Source organism: Camponotus vicinus, unplaced genomic scaffold, assembly GCF_025532165.1.
Source record: "Camponotus vicinus isolate PSW18456_S1 unplaced genomic scaffold, iyCamVici1.0 SCAF_4, whole genome shotgun sequence".
In the NCBI taxonomy this organism is placed as follows: domain Eukaryota; kingdom Metazoa; phylum Arthropoda; class Insecta; order Hymenoptera; family Formicidae; genus Camponotus; species Camponotus vicinus.
This window is the reverse complement of record NW_028141976.1, coordinates 4,205,298-4,221,519: the sequence shown is the minus strand read 5'-3', so window position 1 is coordinate 4,221,519 and position 16,222 is coordinate 4,205,298. Positions and strand designations below refer to the sequence as shown.

The 16,222-nt window shown below is 30.2% G+C and overlaps 1 protein-coding gene and 1 long non-coding RNA gene across 3 annotated transcripts in view; both read left to right on the top strand.

Annotated features, from left to right (window-relative positions):
* LOC145970758 (uncharacterized) overlaps positions 1-1,968 on the top strand; it is a 49,385-nt gene extending 47,417 nt beyond the window's left edge. Inside the window, exons 6-7 of the long non-coding RNA XR_014438592.1 lie at positions 1,118-1,264; positions 1,641-1,968. This is a non-coding gene — a long non-coding RNA (uncharacterized LOC145970758). The remainder of the gene's footprint in view (positions 1-1,117; positions 1,265-1,640) is intronic.
* A 1,750-nt stretch (positions 1,969-3,718) lies between these two features.
* LOC145971282 (protein abrupt) overlaps positions 3,719-16,222 on the top strand; it is an 83,495-nt gene continuing 70,991 nt past the window's right edge. Inside the window, exon 1 of one of the 2 annotated variants that reach the window (XM_083098797.1) lies at positions 3,719-4,419. The gene's annotated coding sequence lies outside the window, so the exon portion shown is untranslated. Of the gene's footprint in view, positions 4,424-16,222 lie in introns of both variants that reach the window. The other variant, XM_083098796.1, reaches the window with a different exon arrangement.

Here is a 16,222-nt window from a genome sequence, read left to right as displayed (position 1 = left end):
GAGCGATAACGTGAACATTAAATTTAAGAGTGACTTTATAAATAAATATTGACTGAAATATTTATAATTAAATACAGTAATTATAAGAAATAAAATTAGGAAAGAAATTATATAATTGATCTTTAATTAAACAATGATGTTATTATTATTGCTCGCATAGTTCTATTTAGAAAATGGTTAAAAACATGGTTTCGCTTGAAATTATCGTGTTACCTGTCAATGCAAGATTTCTTTGCTCCTTTTATTCTAAAGCTTACGTGGCATTATCATCTCTCTCACAGCCCTTTATAAATTGCACGGCATACTGAGTATTTTAAAAAGCAAATAACAGAGATACATTACATTTAATATAAATTTAATATTTCTATTATATTTATTATATTTGTTAAAAGAGAAAAAATATTAAAGTAAATGTGTGTGTAAAAATATATAAATAAATCCATAATTTCAAAATTTACATTAAAATACAATTAACAGAACATTTTTATATTTGCTGATATCTTACAGCTATTATTAGATTTTAAATGTAGTCATGTTTTTTTTAAAGCAATAAGATATAATTTTTGAATTAATTGCTTTTAATTGCTTTTATTTATCACCGAATACACAGCGGAATGTTTACTGATGATTTTGAAACAATACTATCATCACGATTACATTAATTATTTTCCAAAAAACCACTCATTACAAATATCGTTTTTATCGAGATATTAAGTATTTTCATGAAACTATAAAATAATATAACAAACAGAATCCCAAATTTCTGACTAAATCTTGTTAATATAGAAAATTTATAATTATTAATGCAATATTAATAATTATTAGGCGCTGTTATTTACTTTACACTATCAAATACTATTTATATAAGATCGTTGTTAAAACATAATAATTAGAAAGAATAATTCTAAGATGTTAAAAGATGTTACAGTTACAACTAACTCTAGATACAGCACATTGCAGATCTATGTAAACAAATGTTACATGTATAAATATATAATTTAAATGAAAAGAGACAAGAAAGATAAAAATAAAGAATAAATATAATTCTAGATGTATTTGCATAAGCAATTCAGTAATTTTCCTATCAAGATTAATTAATTTTATATGATGTATGCAGATCAAGAAGAAGATAAAGAGCCTGCAAATTATTCCACTGGTGCAGTTTCGATTTTACAACCCTATTGTTGTGCAACGTTTGCGAACACTGACATCTATCGGAGGGAAAAGCAAGTGAAATGAAAGAAGTATTTGGTGAAAATGAAATGTAAGTACAGTGCTTTTCCGCGTAAACGCACCACCTCCGTCGTGCGACTTTTTCTATTGCAAGCTTACCGACCTTCAGCAATAACGACAATATCTGAGAATAGTGTCGGCTCACCACCTTCTGGTAAGCACGTTGTCGCGAATTGCGCCCGGGTGTGTCTTCAGTGCGGATTATCGATCGCACGACACTAAAGTTAAGGGTAGCAGCGAGAATTGCAACTTAGCGCGTTGCGTAGTGCTGCATGCTAGCGGCTACATGTAGAATGTATATTGTAAAATATTTGAGAACAGATTTTTTTTTTAAAAGAAGATATTCTATAATTCGATTTACAAATCTTTAATTATATATTTTTATTCTTTGCATTTCGATATGTAAGCTACATCGATGGTTTCCTATCTTGACCACTCACAGTGCAGGGTTAGAAGTAATTCCGAAGAGTTCTACGTGAATGGAGAGTTACAATGTAACACTACAAGAGGATCAAAGGGGAAGATCGGTTTTTGTACCTAAATTGAGGAAGGCTTGGTACAGGTAGAAAATGCTGTCGGTAACCAATTATTTAACAGTTTGAAGACGAGTTTGTAAAAATAACTTATGCATTAGCAATCTTCTTGTGATTGGTGAAGGCAAGAAAAATCTACCTGCTTTTTTTATGAACCGTTCCTATATAAAAATGTGCTAAAATAAAACTTAGAATCGTGGATAAAAAGAGAATTATGTGATAATTTTTTAAAAGTATCTATTTTTTTATCTTTATTTTATTGATTTATTGAAATAAAGCAACCTGTTAATTTTAAATTTTTTCTTCCTCATATTTGAATGGCATATATGTAATGTTAAAGATTTCCAAGAATTGTATTAAAATGCATATTTAGATTTAAAAAAATTTATTATACTTAATTATTATATAGCATTCTTCTTTAAATTAATTTTATTTCAATTTGCTTACTCAAATTTCTTTTTTACTACTGGAAATAATTTTTAAACTCCTTTTTTTTAATGTTGCTTAGTATGTTCTGCTTGAAGTTAAATTCTTTTCTTTTCATATTATTTATATATCCATTTATTATTAAGAAAAAATCATTCAACTGTCGATTCAACAGAGAAATTATAGTAATATATATTACATACTTTATATTTATGGAAATATACCAGAGGAATAGAAAAAATAATATTTGTCCGTAAATTATATATAAATTACATATATATATATATGTATGTATGTATGACTAATAACTCTCTAATTTATTTTTAGAATTGTTTCAATTGACATTCTATATACATTAGAAAAGCATTCAAGAATAATTAAGCAATATTATATTCAATGTGCCTGAAGTAAAATTGTCTGCGCAATACCATCTTTTAAATATTTATTAATGCTATTTCTTAATCTTTTTATTTTTGAAACATTATTAGAAATTTTATTATCGACTGTAATAAACTGCAAAGCGCATTTATGGAAAAATAAAATTATGATGAATAATACATTTGCGGCTGCAGAATTTAAATCTGCTTTAAGAACGCGATTGCTAATTGTGAGGGAATATTCTCGTTTTATTGCTATCGATTACTTTCTATTCCGAAACTGTGACACTAAAACCGTTTTTAGAAGCTACGTATTTTTACCATCTCAAAGATAATGTTATAATATTTAAGATCTTCCTGATGAAGATTTTAATCGCCGAAAATCTGGTCACTATGAATTAATTTAATTACGTCTATGGAAAGGAAATATTACAGAAAACTTATACTAGCACTTTTTATGTTTTATCAACTCAATTAATTTTTTTTCGTGGAATAAAAACATCTCAATTAAATAATATATCTGTGTAACTATTTTTGTTCAAAACGTTTTCCGGTTGATTTGTACAATTGAAATCATACATCAACATATATCGTTATATGTTTCTAATAAATAATATTTTCTCATTTATCGAATAAATTGCGATTGTAATTTTATACTTCGAAATTGATATTAGGATTAATAGGATTAAAGACATGTGGGAGGAGAATATGCGAGACGTCAGACAAGTAAAAACAGTATGTATCTCAACAAACTGCCAACATTGCCGACTTCCGCGCATACGTTTGCTCCGAAAATCATTCTCGCGCTAAAACCCCATACCGGAAGATGTATTTAAAGTATGCTCTCGCGCGTCGTTTCAGTATGTCGTATCAGTCATCATTCTCGCGGCTATGTAAGGTGGCAATGTTACATATCTCTCTCTTTCTCTTTTGCGTCTTTATTGACATTCTCTCTCTCTCTCTCTCTTTTTTCCTCTTCCTCCCCTTTCCTCCTCCCTCTTCTTCACCCTCTCCCTCTTTATACCCTCTCCCTCGTTATGTACCCTCTCCCTCTCTTTCTCCAGATTCAGTAGAGTATGGAAGTACCGCGCATACTTGGAGGGGACGTGACAGTAGATGGTAGGAGAACTATAAAGGCCTCCGTGCCGGCATGATCTGATGTAGAGTGGTGTGTGTACCCGGTTAGTGAATAGGTAGTGAAATATTCGATGTGGGATACAGCCACAATAAACTAGAGAGAGCGCTCATACAGAGGCATCTGAAAACAGGAGAGGGGATTGCTGCCAAAAGCGTACCAATAATTCGCCGGACCGCCCCTTGGTTAAATCAGTTTCGTTCCTAGTTCGCGGTGTTCGACATCAGCCGGAGGAGAGAGACAATAGTGTGTGCGCGTTTTATTTATTTACGTACTCGCCTCCGGTTGGTCTTCCGTAAACTTTCGCTACGCGGGAGCGGGGCGATGCGCGCGTTTTGAAACAATTCATTGATCTTTTGCATCTAGCGCGTCGCGCGTGGTTTCGCGATTCGTACGTCGCGCCTCTGAGGCGACACGCGACGTATGTCGTCGCGCGCGCGAGAGAAAGGGAGAAAGAGAGAAAGGGGAGCTTTACAGTGCCGAGCGAAAATAAGCGTTAATAAGCAAGAAAATGAAGAGGAACGCAGTGCTTTATCAGTAGCTTCGCGACGCTTTGCCATTCGGCCAATCGTCCAGTTGGTGTCAGTTCTTAATCACACACGAGCCACCGGGACCTCGTCAGCCGGTTTTCACACATCATTCGAACTCTAAGCCGAGGAATCTCTCTTTTTATTTTCATTTCCTAAGTGGAATTACAAGGGAAGACGCAAACAGTGTAGGTAACTATCGTTATATATTAATTTTACGGCGAATCGAAGGAAAACGTGCGAGTAAACATCAGTCGAGTGAGGGCATTTGTCATATCCTTTTATTAACTTTTTTTTTATTCATCTCTAATCGTTTTTGATTAGTGTTGAATGTGCGCTTTGATGGGTGCTTCTTGATTCGGTGTGAAAATCTTCTTCTAGCCATTCTTCAACATCGAAATCGTATAGCGTCATGCTCTTTTTCCTCACTAATCGTTGTAAAATATAAAGTCTACCCATACAAATTTATAAAAATGTAACGATTCACACATATAAACACGTACATGTATACATACACCCCCCCCCCCACACACACGCACACATACACACACACACGTGCACATACGTGTTTATAAAAGATTATTTGGAGAAAATGATGAGCGTTAAAAAGCTACGCTCTTATACACAGTTCTAATTATTAACGAGTTATTACTGCAATACTAATTAAGTTTAATCACAAGGCCGCTCGTTCGTTAAAGTTAATTGTGCGATCGACCACGGCCCACGCTATTAATTGTGCCGTTCTGTTCATTGCATGATGTGCGCGCTTTTATAGTAGAGCTTACGTGTTTGACGATCGAGACTTTGATATACGTGCAAAATTATACGATTCCTTGCAACAGTTCTCGTTTATCTAGCGAATTTTTTTTTTTTTTGGAATACTGAATAAGCTAGAAACATCTCATTCATATGTCGCGTCATAATTTTAATTGAAATTCAACTTGTAGAGTCGACGTTCACGTATCACGATACATCTTGTTTGTATCGAATATTATGCCCGATATCAGACGAAAAGATTTATTATGTTATGGAATTATATATACGATTTTGTTGTGGAATAAATATTCTTTCGCGATATATTTCTATTGGAATTCGTCGAAGCTGCTAACATGGAACGTACACAAGTTTTTCTCGATTTGACACGAAGTCTCATTGCAGGAATTTACTTTTGTGTACATTCTTTTTTATGAAACGTACGAGCGTTTCCATGAAATATTTACGAGCGTTTTCAGCACAATTGGGTAATGCGAAAACTATAAAACATATGGCATTTTGTGTTTATCCTATTTCTTAATATTCAAAATAATTGTTAAGGATAATATTATTTAATATTAGAAAAGCAATAGCTATCGGTTCTTTTATGAAATGCTTGTAAGGAGTACAATCCGTATTTTTCAATTTCGTAAGATGTTTTGATTGATATATCTTTATACTATTTCATTAATCGATTAAAGGAACATTATTAAAATTTATAATTACTTTTTTATGCGCTAAAACATAAAAAACACAAATAATCTAATCATTTCTCAGAAGAGATTCTGAGAAAATATTATCGGCGAATAATTGGTAGAATGAAAAATAGTTCACGTTAATTCGCGTTAATTTCAAATATTTGCAGAAATAAGTACATTATTGTGATTTTGATAATGTTTATTTGTGTATTGATAATCGGCAATGATAAATTGTACTATATGATGTGGCTGCAAATTCTTTTGTCTTATTTTGTCATTGTAATTTTACATTTTTTATCACCATCTTATACGATTGATCGATTTTTACATTTAAAGTTTATTTACATTACAACATTGTAATTTCCTACAATTTTTCTTTTTCACAATTTTATCCGATTATCTTTAATATTCAACTGTTAAAATGACTGCCTTCTCACATTGATAATCATTTCATTATCTTTTAACGATTACAATAGCGATTATGCTTATCAAAATTTAATTTATTTTGTTTAAAAGTAATAAAAGAAGTAATTAAAAAAATTTTTTTATCTATAATTTTTTATTTAAAAAGTATCTGTTAAAATATATATATATATATATATATATATATATATATATACATATATATGTATATCAAATTTATATATTATTTGTTTTATAGATAGTATTTCATTGGGATGAGATATTAATTATTATGAAAATAAATAATGATAAAAGTTAAATGTGAAATGAACAAAGTATATATATGTTATATAAAATGTTATATAAAATTTACAGAGAGAAAATATTATATTCTAATAATATATTAAATATTATCAGTGCATATTGTCCAAAATATTTATTAAATATATTAAATTTAATATATTCTCATGTGGGTTTATATGTGACCATTTCAGTCGCACATGTATGTAGAATCATAAAGGATGCCGATATTGAGTGATTTTTTAGAACGGTTGCCATCTTTTCTGTAAATAACCATGAAAAAATTCCACCAGCATTATTGACAGTAACAGAGATATGTCTTTAACCAACTCCAAATTTTTTCTAGTGTACCCACTGTTTCTTTTACAAAGGTCGAACAATTGAAAACAATTCTTAAAAATTTAGTGTTGGGAAATCTATTGGCATTTTCAAATGGTAGGGGGTTCATCTCTGAGATAGAAATGTTGTTGACCAATCACAGCAATTTCTGTGAAGAATCCATTACATTTTTTAGAAAAATGGTTGCCATTGGTCAATGAGATGTTTACGTATCCCAGAGCGATTAAATAAATCGTAAAACCAACATTCGAAAACGCCATGTACTGTGTACTTTACTCTAAAAAATCTATGGGTTTATAATCTCAATTTTTATTAGTAGTTGCCGCTCAGTATCGAAAAAATATAAATAAAAAATTAGTCATACAAAGTTTCAAGAAAGAATCAAATATGAAATGTTGCTTGTTCATTTTATTATTTCTTTTCTGACGAAATAAAATTTCTAATAATTTAATAATTAACAAAAGAAAAAGAATATGTTTCGTGCCAATCAATACGAGTTTTAGTTTTGAGATACTCCAATAATTGCTTCTATAATTGAAGTACTCCAATAAGCCACGTGATGATATAGATGATTAAAGCGATTTTTATTATTTATGATCAAAGCTTTTATGTATAATTAATTTTCGTATTTATTAACCCTTTGCAGACGCGTGTCTACGTGTCTGTAGACAAAAGCTCAAACACGTTCAAACTCAGACAGTCCTGTCCGCAAACGGTTGAATGTTTTATTGTTTGCAATAATATTGATTGTTTTTAATTTATTTTTTCTTTTGCTCTCGTACGGAAACTGAGATAACATTATAGTCAATGAAATCATAAAATAGAATTTTAGTCGGATATGGTTGCGAGACATAACAGGCACGCATTCGTCGTGTTGCGTGCGACGCGTGTGATCAATAAATCGGTCTGTGCAGCACAAATACAACGATAGTTATGTATGTGTTCACATGCATATGTGAATATACGTATAGACACTCACACACTCACGTGAATCCCTAGTCTAACTGAAGATCTTCAGACGCACTGTCTCATGGTACACTATGGTATATATATCGTATGCTTTTAACATCTTGATTTTTATTATAAAGATATAATGTGTTATATTTAATATTTTTATTTAATATCTTTAAGTGCAAATTTTTTTTAAAATACTATTTAATAATTTTCATCAATATTAGGAAATTATTAAAAGTTAATGCATAATATATACATAATATGTACATCATGTACATTTATATATCAAAGCTAACGTGATAATTATGTGGATATTTTATCCAATTTCATTTAATAAAATAATAATTATAATCGTTGATAGAATTTGTTAAATTGAAGTAGACGAGACAAAACAAAAAATGATTTGCATCTCAAAAAAATAGAATAATTTTATATAAGAGTATGTTTTTTTCCAGACAATCAGAGAAGTATTAATTAAGGGATATATATGAGAGAATTTTATTTAAAATCTGATTCATCCTCCACAATCTCACTCACTTGCTGTCATTCTATGTAATTAATTATTTGCCTTTCTATGTCGACACGTCAGTCAAAATATACTAAAATTTCGCATCAAAATGACAGTTGTTATCAATCATGCGTTTAACGGAAATCACGGATGATCGATATGATTCAAAAATTTCGAGAATTTATTGATCATCTATTTTACGTATGATCTTTACACATACGTGACATTTTAATTGATATGTAAGCAACTTTTTATAGAGTAGATTCGATTAATATGATTTCCACATACAATTTATGAGAATTGCATTGCGACATTTTCATTTCAGACGTGTTTCCGTACATCGACGAGAGAACAGCTGCAGCTGTATTACTATTATTACTCATGATAATAATAGTAGGTTATACTCGCTTTATACGCAAATTGCGTGCGCAAACAAAACAAGGTTTTCTAGAACTGGGTTGTTCTTCTCTTATAACTTACATTATCGTACGCACATTATATACTAAAATTGATTCTTACGCAATATTGTGTTTTTTATCAATATATATCAAATATGAGATATAATAATATAAGATATAATATATAATCCTTTTATTATTAGAAAAAGGTATTACTTTGTCTAATTACTCGATGAATAACTCATTTTTTTCTTTTTAACTCAACAAATATTTAGCTCAAATATGCTTATCTCTTGATTGTTTGAATTATTTGTTTTTGCATCAGACATCTCTGCATCTTACATGTTTATTTTTTTTATAAAAGAAACTCTTTGAGAGAAAAAGAGAAAGAGAGAGAGAAGAGGAAAAGAAAGAGATAGACATAATTTGTTTACAATTCTTACAGAAATAAGAGGCAAATAAGACGATATGTTTAAATTACTACCAAAAAGAATTTTAGATAGAAAATTTATTAATTTTAATTAAATCTGACACACACACACATATACAAACACATTATTCAGTCCTGGTAATTCGATGCGAATTGTAATGATATATTGTCGCTAGTTTCAACTATTTGCGTATCAGTTACGCCATACTTTACACGTGCGGTTGGGTCAATTGCGAGGGTTAAAGCCTTACATTCTTCTAACTTATACCAATATTAATGTTTATAGTCATATTGATACTTTTGATTACTTATGTATTCATGAACGAACTGCTGATCTTCAATACGGAAAATGGCGTACCGATAATACGAAAAACCAGTCGCACTAGAATTATGCCGATTTATATACGTGCTCGGATAAGCGAGTGAGCGATTCTCTCTCTCTCTCTCTTTCTTTCTCTTTTCCATTCTCTATTACAACGTTTGCCGCCACCGCCGCCGATTAATCTGTCCGGAATGAAATTCGTGGGAGTAATCGGGATTTCTAAACGTAATAATGAGAAACGCAGCATCATTCCGCATCATAGACACATGGGAGCTCCACCGCGTTCACTTTCTCTTCGTTTCTATCATCCCACGGGCTTCCCGTCGTGTTTTTGATAAATTCGATACGAGGCTTCCTGGGCAAGAGAGAGAAGAAGAGAGCAAGAAAAGTGAGAGAGCAAGAGAAAGAGAGAGAATCGGAGAGCGAGAGAGAGAAAGAGAACCCACGGCCTGTCCGACGCGTAATTAATGTACGCACGTGCATTATCCGGTAATGCATACGCGCATATCGGGGGGTCAAACGGATCGACCTGAGTTTTATAGCAATGTAGTCTCGCATTTATGCCCGGCCTCGCTTGTTAAAAATAGACACTTTCCCGGACTTGATCAGCATGGTATCTATTATCACGTACGTGACTATTTATTTATTCTATCGTCTTGCTTTGGAATACTTTAGTTGTTTTTTAAACGTGACGCGGATTTGTTGATCACCAAGTACGTTTACGTTACGCTTAAAGAGGATATCCTACAGAACGAGAGTTACAACGTTACAGAGACACGTATTTTAAAGGATACGAAATTTTGTCGCAATTTCAGATTCGAATAAACAAAATTTGCTTCATCGGTTTAATTTCAGTCTGCATTTACGCTATCAGTTTTAATATTGTTTGATACCATATAATATATATTTTTAGATAATTACAAGGCTATACGTAATTTTTTTCGTAATTTATTTAAAATATAATAATATATTGTAGTATTTATAATTTTTAAACAATTTTCATTTAAAAAGAATATTGCTTTACTATTTTCTTTGCGTAAATTCTTGCGTTATTTCACGCGTTATTAGAAATTTAACGAAAATTATCACGATACTAGTTGACAACTGAAATTCCTCGTTCTGTCTTCGTACATGGCGGCCCATGGTTATTTGATCGATACAAACCCTCTATGCTTTTCACGGTGTGCATGGCTACCCTTTTATTAATGACTGACTCACAGTCGCGATAAGCTGATAGTCATGACCGAATGTTCGTTATGTAGAAGGGAATAATCATTCTTTGAGATTACGTTCTCTCGTACAGTTGTGTGCAGGGAGTGTAACGGAAATACTAAGAAAATTTAGAAGTAATTTAAAAAATATAGCATTGTTTTGAAAAATAAATTACATCTATCTAATAATTTATTTAAAAAATGAAATATATTGAAAGAAATTGAAAAAATTTTGCTCAATAATGATAATTATATTATTGTAATTAAAGTTGTAAATTACATGAATTCAATAAAAATAGATAGAAAGAGACAGAAAAAGAAAAAGAGAAAAAAAGAAACTGAAAGATAATATTATAATAATATTTTATAGCAACTTTTAGTCAAATAAATCATTTGAATGATTGAAATGTAGTCTAACTACACAAGATTTTTGCAATATCGAGTAGATCTAGCAAATCCAGTTTCTAATATAAACTTTTTTTTTAATATACGTGTTTGTGATTATTTGTTCTTTGATGATACTGAATTCTTTTATCGATATAAGTAATGCCATGTTAGTTTGTTTTTCACATATCGCGTGATGAATTGTTTTTTAACGTACCTACATGTGCAAAGAGATTATACGTAATTTCGTGTTTTTCTAATATTCATATAAATTTAAAAATGAGTTTAAAAATTTAAAAATGAGTTCCAAAGATATTACGCATGATATTGTTCAGTATAAATAGTGATAAAGCATAGCATTGATGCAATATAAACTACGTTCTTTACACATGTAATTACGTTAAAAAACAATTCTTCGCGCGATATGCGAAAAACAAACCAACGTGGCATTACTTATATTGGTGAAAGTTAAGTCAGACAATTTATAATCTAATAATTATATTTTTTTAAATGGTATATTAATCAAAACGAGAGCGTTTGACGATTTGAAGCGCGTGTATTCATTATCCGTCCATTGCTTTATCTACAGATTATCGATGAACGTACACACAATTTAATCCCATTGTTATCAAAAGTGTAGTCAGAAAATGAGGAACAAATCATCGAAATTATTTCTTTGAGTCTCTGATATGAAGATTGCGTCTTCTCGAAATTTCTTTTATCTATCATAATTGAACACGTGTTTTAAGTGTTGTTGCATTTTCGTATTATCTCAATTATCATATGATTCGAATGAATTTTTCAAATTAATTTTGTTAAAATAATACCTACTTGATATTTTAATAACAATTTTTTTTAATTTTCCCGTTGAATGGATAATATATTTGTCAATTACTAAGTATAATTGTTCAAATGTAATTCTGTTGAATATCAAATGACGAAAGCAGCGAATTTAGTTACTCTAAACTGTAGGAGCTTTATATATCGTTTCTGATAAGATATCGATTTTATCATTTGCATGATTTAATTACGCGGCAAATGTAATTTAGTAACTTCCTTGTTTGGAATTTATTTAATAATATTTATTTAATAATATTTAATAATATCTATTTAATAATAGTAAAAAATAATTATATATAATATTTATTAAATGTATATTTACTAATTATTGGCATTAGAAAAGTGGGAATCAATTTTGAAAAATTTATTTATTGAACGTCAAATCGACATAAATAATGATTTGCATTGATTATTAATGTTATACAAATAATAATTTTTTTAATGATAATCAGCTGATTAATTTTTATTACTTTACACGCGAGAGAAAAGAGAGAGAGAGAGAGAAAGAGGGAGAGCAGGATAAAATATTGAATTATTATATCGAATTAATATATATCGATCTCTAAATAAAGTGCCATAAATAAATCGCTATAATAATTTATTGTTCAAAATCACGTCATAGCTAAAAAAAAGTTTCAACAAAATCACATCAATTTATTAGTTTAACTTGCCTCTAACATAATCGTTTGCTACATTATATTTGCATACATAAATTATTTAAATATCCAATTTAACTCTTGATATTATTAATATACCAGAGCATCTCGTTGAAATTTTGCGTAACGTCCATCAATCGTATCATTGTAATGCAAATTACGGCTGGCCTAAACAAGATAATTAAGATAAGAGAAAGCGCGTGGTGGGGAACATCGCGGCGCGTTACATGACGCCCAGCGTCGGCAAAAACATTGCAAATTAACCGAATTATGGAAGCGACGCGTTTGCTAATGATTTATGCGCGACAATGCGCCGGTAATTGCCACCGTGCGCGAACACGCGGTCTTTGTATGTGTGTCCAGCGATTAATTAATGAATCGACGGGTACGAGATTGCGGCCGCGAGATGATGTACATACATTCGTCACGGTCCGATGGTGGGAACGATGATGGGGGGGTAGTGGTGGTGGTGGGAGGAGGGGGAGGGGTAGTAGGAGGAACGGGAGGGCAATTGTCGGTGGGCAAACTTTGCCGGTGATATATGCCGAGCCGTTGTTGAGGGACTGCCGGATATCGAACTATAATCTGGCGTAAGTGGTGGAAGGGATGTGATAGCGTTGCGTGATTTGCAGCGGCAGGCATTATTTGAGTGATTTAATTGCAACCATTGAATTAGCAAATGCCAATATTGTTTATAATCGTGAGATAAATCGATAGACCCATATTGGAATTGCAGCACGCGAACTAACGCTGGAATTAGAATTTCATCGATTATACTTTTCATAATAGTATTCATCGAAGAGTATTAACATAAAAGGGATGAAATAGAGTTTAAAAATAGGTTTTGACAATTTTGCGAACTCTTTTCTCTAGCGTTGGAAGCTCATTAATATTATCAAAATTTGATGGAATGGTTGATCTTTTTTTTCACCAAATTATTTCATTTCCTTGTTTCCTTTGTTCGTGTTTGTCTTTTTGTTGCTTTTATTCTCAGTTTTATAACAAAGTACTTTTATTTAATTAACATAAAATAGGACAATTTATGAACACAGCGTTTTTAATTTTCATTTGACTGTGGTTTTCTCTTGGAAATATTGGTCTTTTTCATATATATGTAAAAAAATGTATCTATTCGTTATTCATAGAACTTGAAATTATTTATTAGAGTTAAGCATTTTATAGATTTTCATTAAAAATTAAAATATTTTATACATTATTTTAACGTATTTATATAGTGTATGATCAATCTTCCGTAGATTCCGTTGATTACTCTTTTATTTTTTTTATTGATGATAATTTTTTTTTATACAATCGGCTCTTAATCACTAATATAGCCAAAATGTTTTTTCATTATTCACATTTGCTCCATGATTGCTTGATTACATATTGATTATTTCCTTTTGTGCAAGAAGAGAAATGGTAACAAATAGAGAATCAGAGAATAACCAATACATAATCACATGATTATGGAGATGATTAGCGAAAAAGCCATTCAACTGTGTCATTATTAGCAATTCATAATATTTCTCATTTACTCTCATTTCTCATTTTAATGTTTTTAAAAAAAAATTAATTAAAAATTCTCATTTAAGTATAAATGATTGTACTAATGAGATTTGAATTGAAATAATATTATAATTCTAATAATTTATAAGTTGAAATATCAAAGAATATTTCTGAATTATTTTATGAATAATTTTTAATAATGCCAAAAAGCATTATGCTGTAAAAAAAATGTACGCCAAATATTCTCGCCACAAATATTCAGTATAAAATCTAGAGATATCTAGATTTTTATCTGAGAAGAATTTCGAGATGCGCGCGACTGGTTTTCCTCTCGTCTTTATAACCAGTACGGTTTTTTCAGAACATTAGGGCGGGCAAACGTAATGAGATAGGAAGATATATATCTTCCAGATCGTGTTGAATTCTAGACACGCAACGTACATAGATGGTGCTTACATACGCACACGCACTCATATGTTCTGTCTTGATACCTGCTTTGGTAAAAGGAACCCCAGGAAACGTAACAGCTGGTCTATAATTGCGTCAGCTTTAGCAATGGTCCCAAGATTTGCTTTGGGGTACACTCAGGTACACTTAGAAAATTCAGGGAACATACTTTTATATGCTTTTTAAACCGGGTCTATGGCAACGAGGAATACAATGCCGCTATTCTCAACACCGGATGCGTTCGCTGACTTAGCAATTAATTCCATCATGATGCTGCTGTAATGGATGCTGAATCTTTTTATTTAGTTACGGATTTATAAAGCGCGACACATCACCTTTGCGCAGATTTCGGTACCCGTTTACATTGATTATTTTTGCATCATACTGTTATGATGCAATATGGCTTCATGCTATTATGATTTCTGTTCTGTGAAGGAAATATTTAGCTTGTATTTCAATGTTAAACTGTGTTAAATTTTTATTTGTTAAATGTATTCTCTAGTGCTTTGAATGTTTTTTTCAAAGATTGAATAATAAATCTTAAATTTTAAGCAAAATCTGATATTGTTTAAAGATATTTATTTTAAGTAAAGTTTTTTATAATTAAACAATTATATTTTGACTATTAAACAACTTTAAACATTTTTTCGATCTTTTTTCTTATTTTCTTGAGAAACTATCTAAAGAAACTATCTAAAGAAAGAAGAATTGTGTATGTCTAAAATGCATACAGATACACACAGTATTTGTATTATTCTTTAAAATCCATGAATTAAACTTGCATCATTCTCCGTCATAGTTAGAAAACTCATTCAAATTTAACTGGAATGGTTCCGTTGAAATTATAATTATAAGTTTGTTTCGTTTTAACTATACAAATTATATTTTACATCAAACTATCTAAAACGATTCGACTATGTATATCTGCAACCGAGCTCCTTTTTCTACTTATTAATCAAGAATCCGTTGCATTAATAATTTGTAACTTCTGCATCAAATTTTAAAATTATTCTGCAAAAAAATAAATATTTATTTTTTGATGATAATATATATGCTTAATTACAACAATTTTATGTGTCATAAAATAGAGAATTGTCGCGAGACATGCACAATCTTTCAATATAATTTGAATTTCAATATAATTTTCTCGAGAATAACTATTTTATTTCACTACATAGTTTATACGAAAATTTTCAGACTTTCCAAAAGATTGTGAAGAATTTTTTGCAGACAAAGAAAGAATTACATTTACAGTGACAGTAAAGTAATCCAGGATATTTATTTTTTCCTCAGCAAAATTCATGCTTTATATATAGTAGTGTATGCCTTATTCCGTTTTCGTTACAATACGTTTCAAAAATAATCTGTTTAGTCGAAAAAGGTTGATTTTATTCGATTTTTGCTTTATTTTTTACGATACACTTTTTACGCACATATACACAAGTATATTTTTAGATAAATATGCTTATTAAGCATATTTTTATTCATTTAAATAATTTAAATAAATTTAATAAATATAATTTTTTTATTTATACTATACAAATGCGTAATGTAATTTTATTTGTTAGATATAATTTTATGTTAAATTGATTTTTAAATTAAAAACTTTTTTTAAATCAATGCATTTTTTGAATATATTTATATTACACTAACAATAAATCATTGTATATGCGAATGTAAATCTATAAACAATTGTCCTTAAATATTATATTTAATTTTTTCTGTTCTCCAAGATTAAATGAACCTTTGTTTTCAATTAAATAATAAAATCCATTCATTATAAGTATTTTATATTGATTTAAATAAATCAATATGGGGGAGAAGCGTATTATACTATACTTTA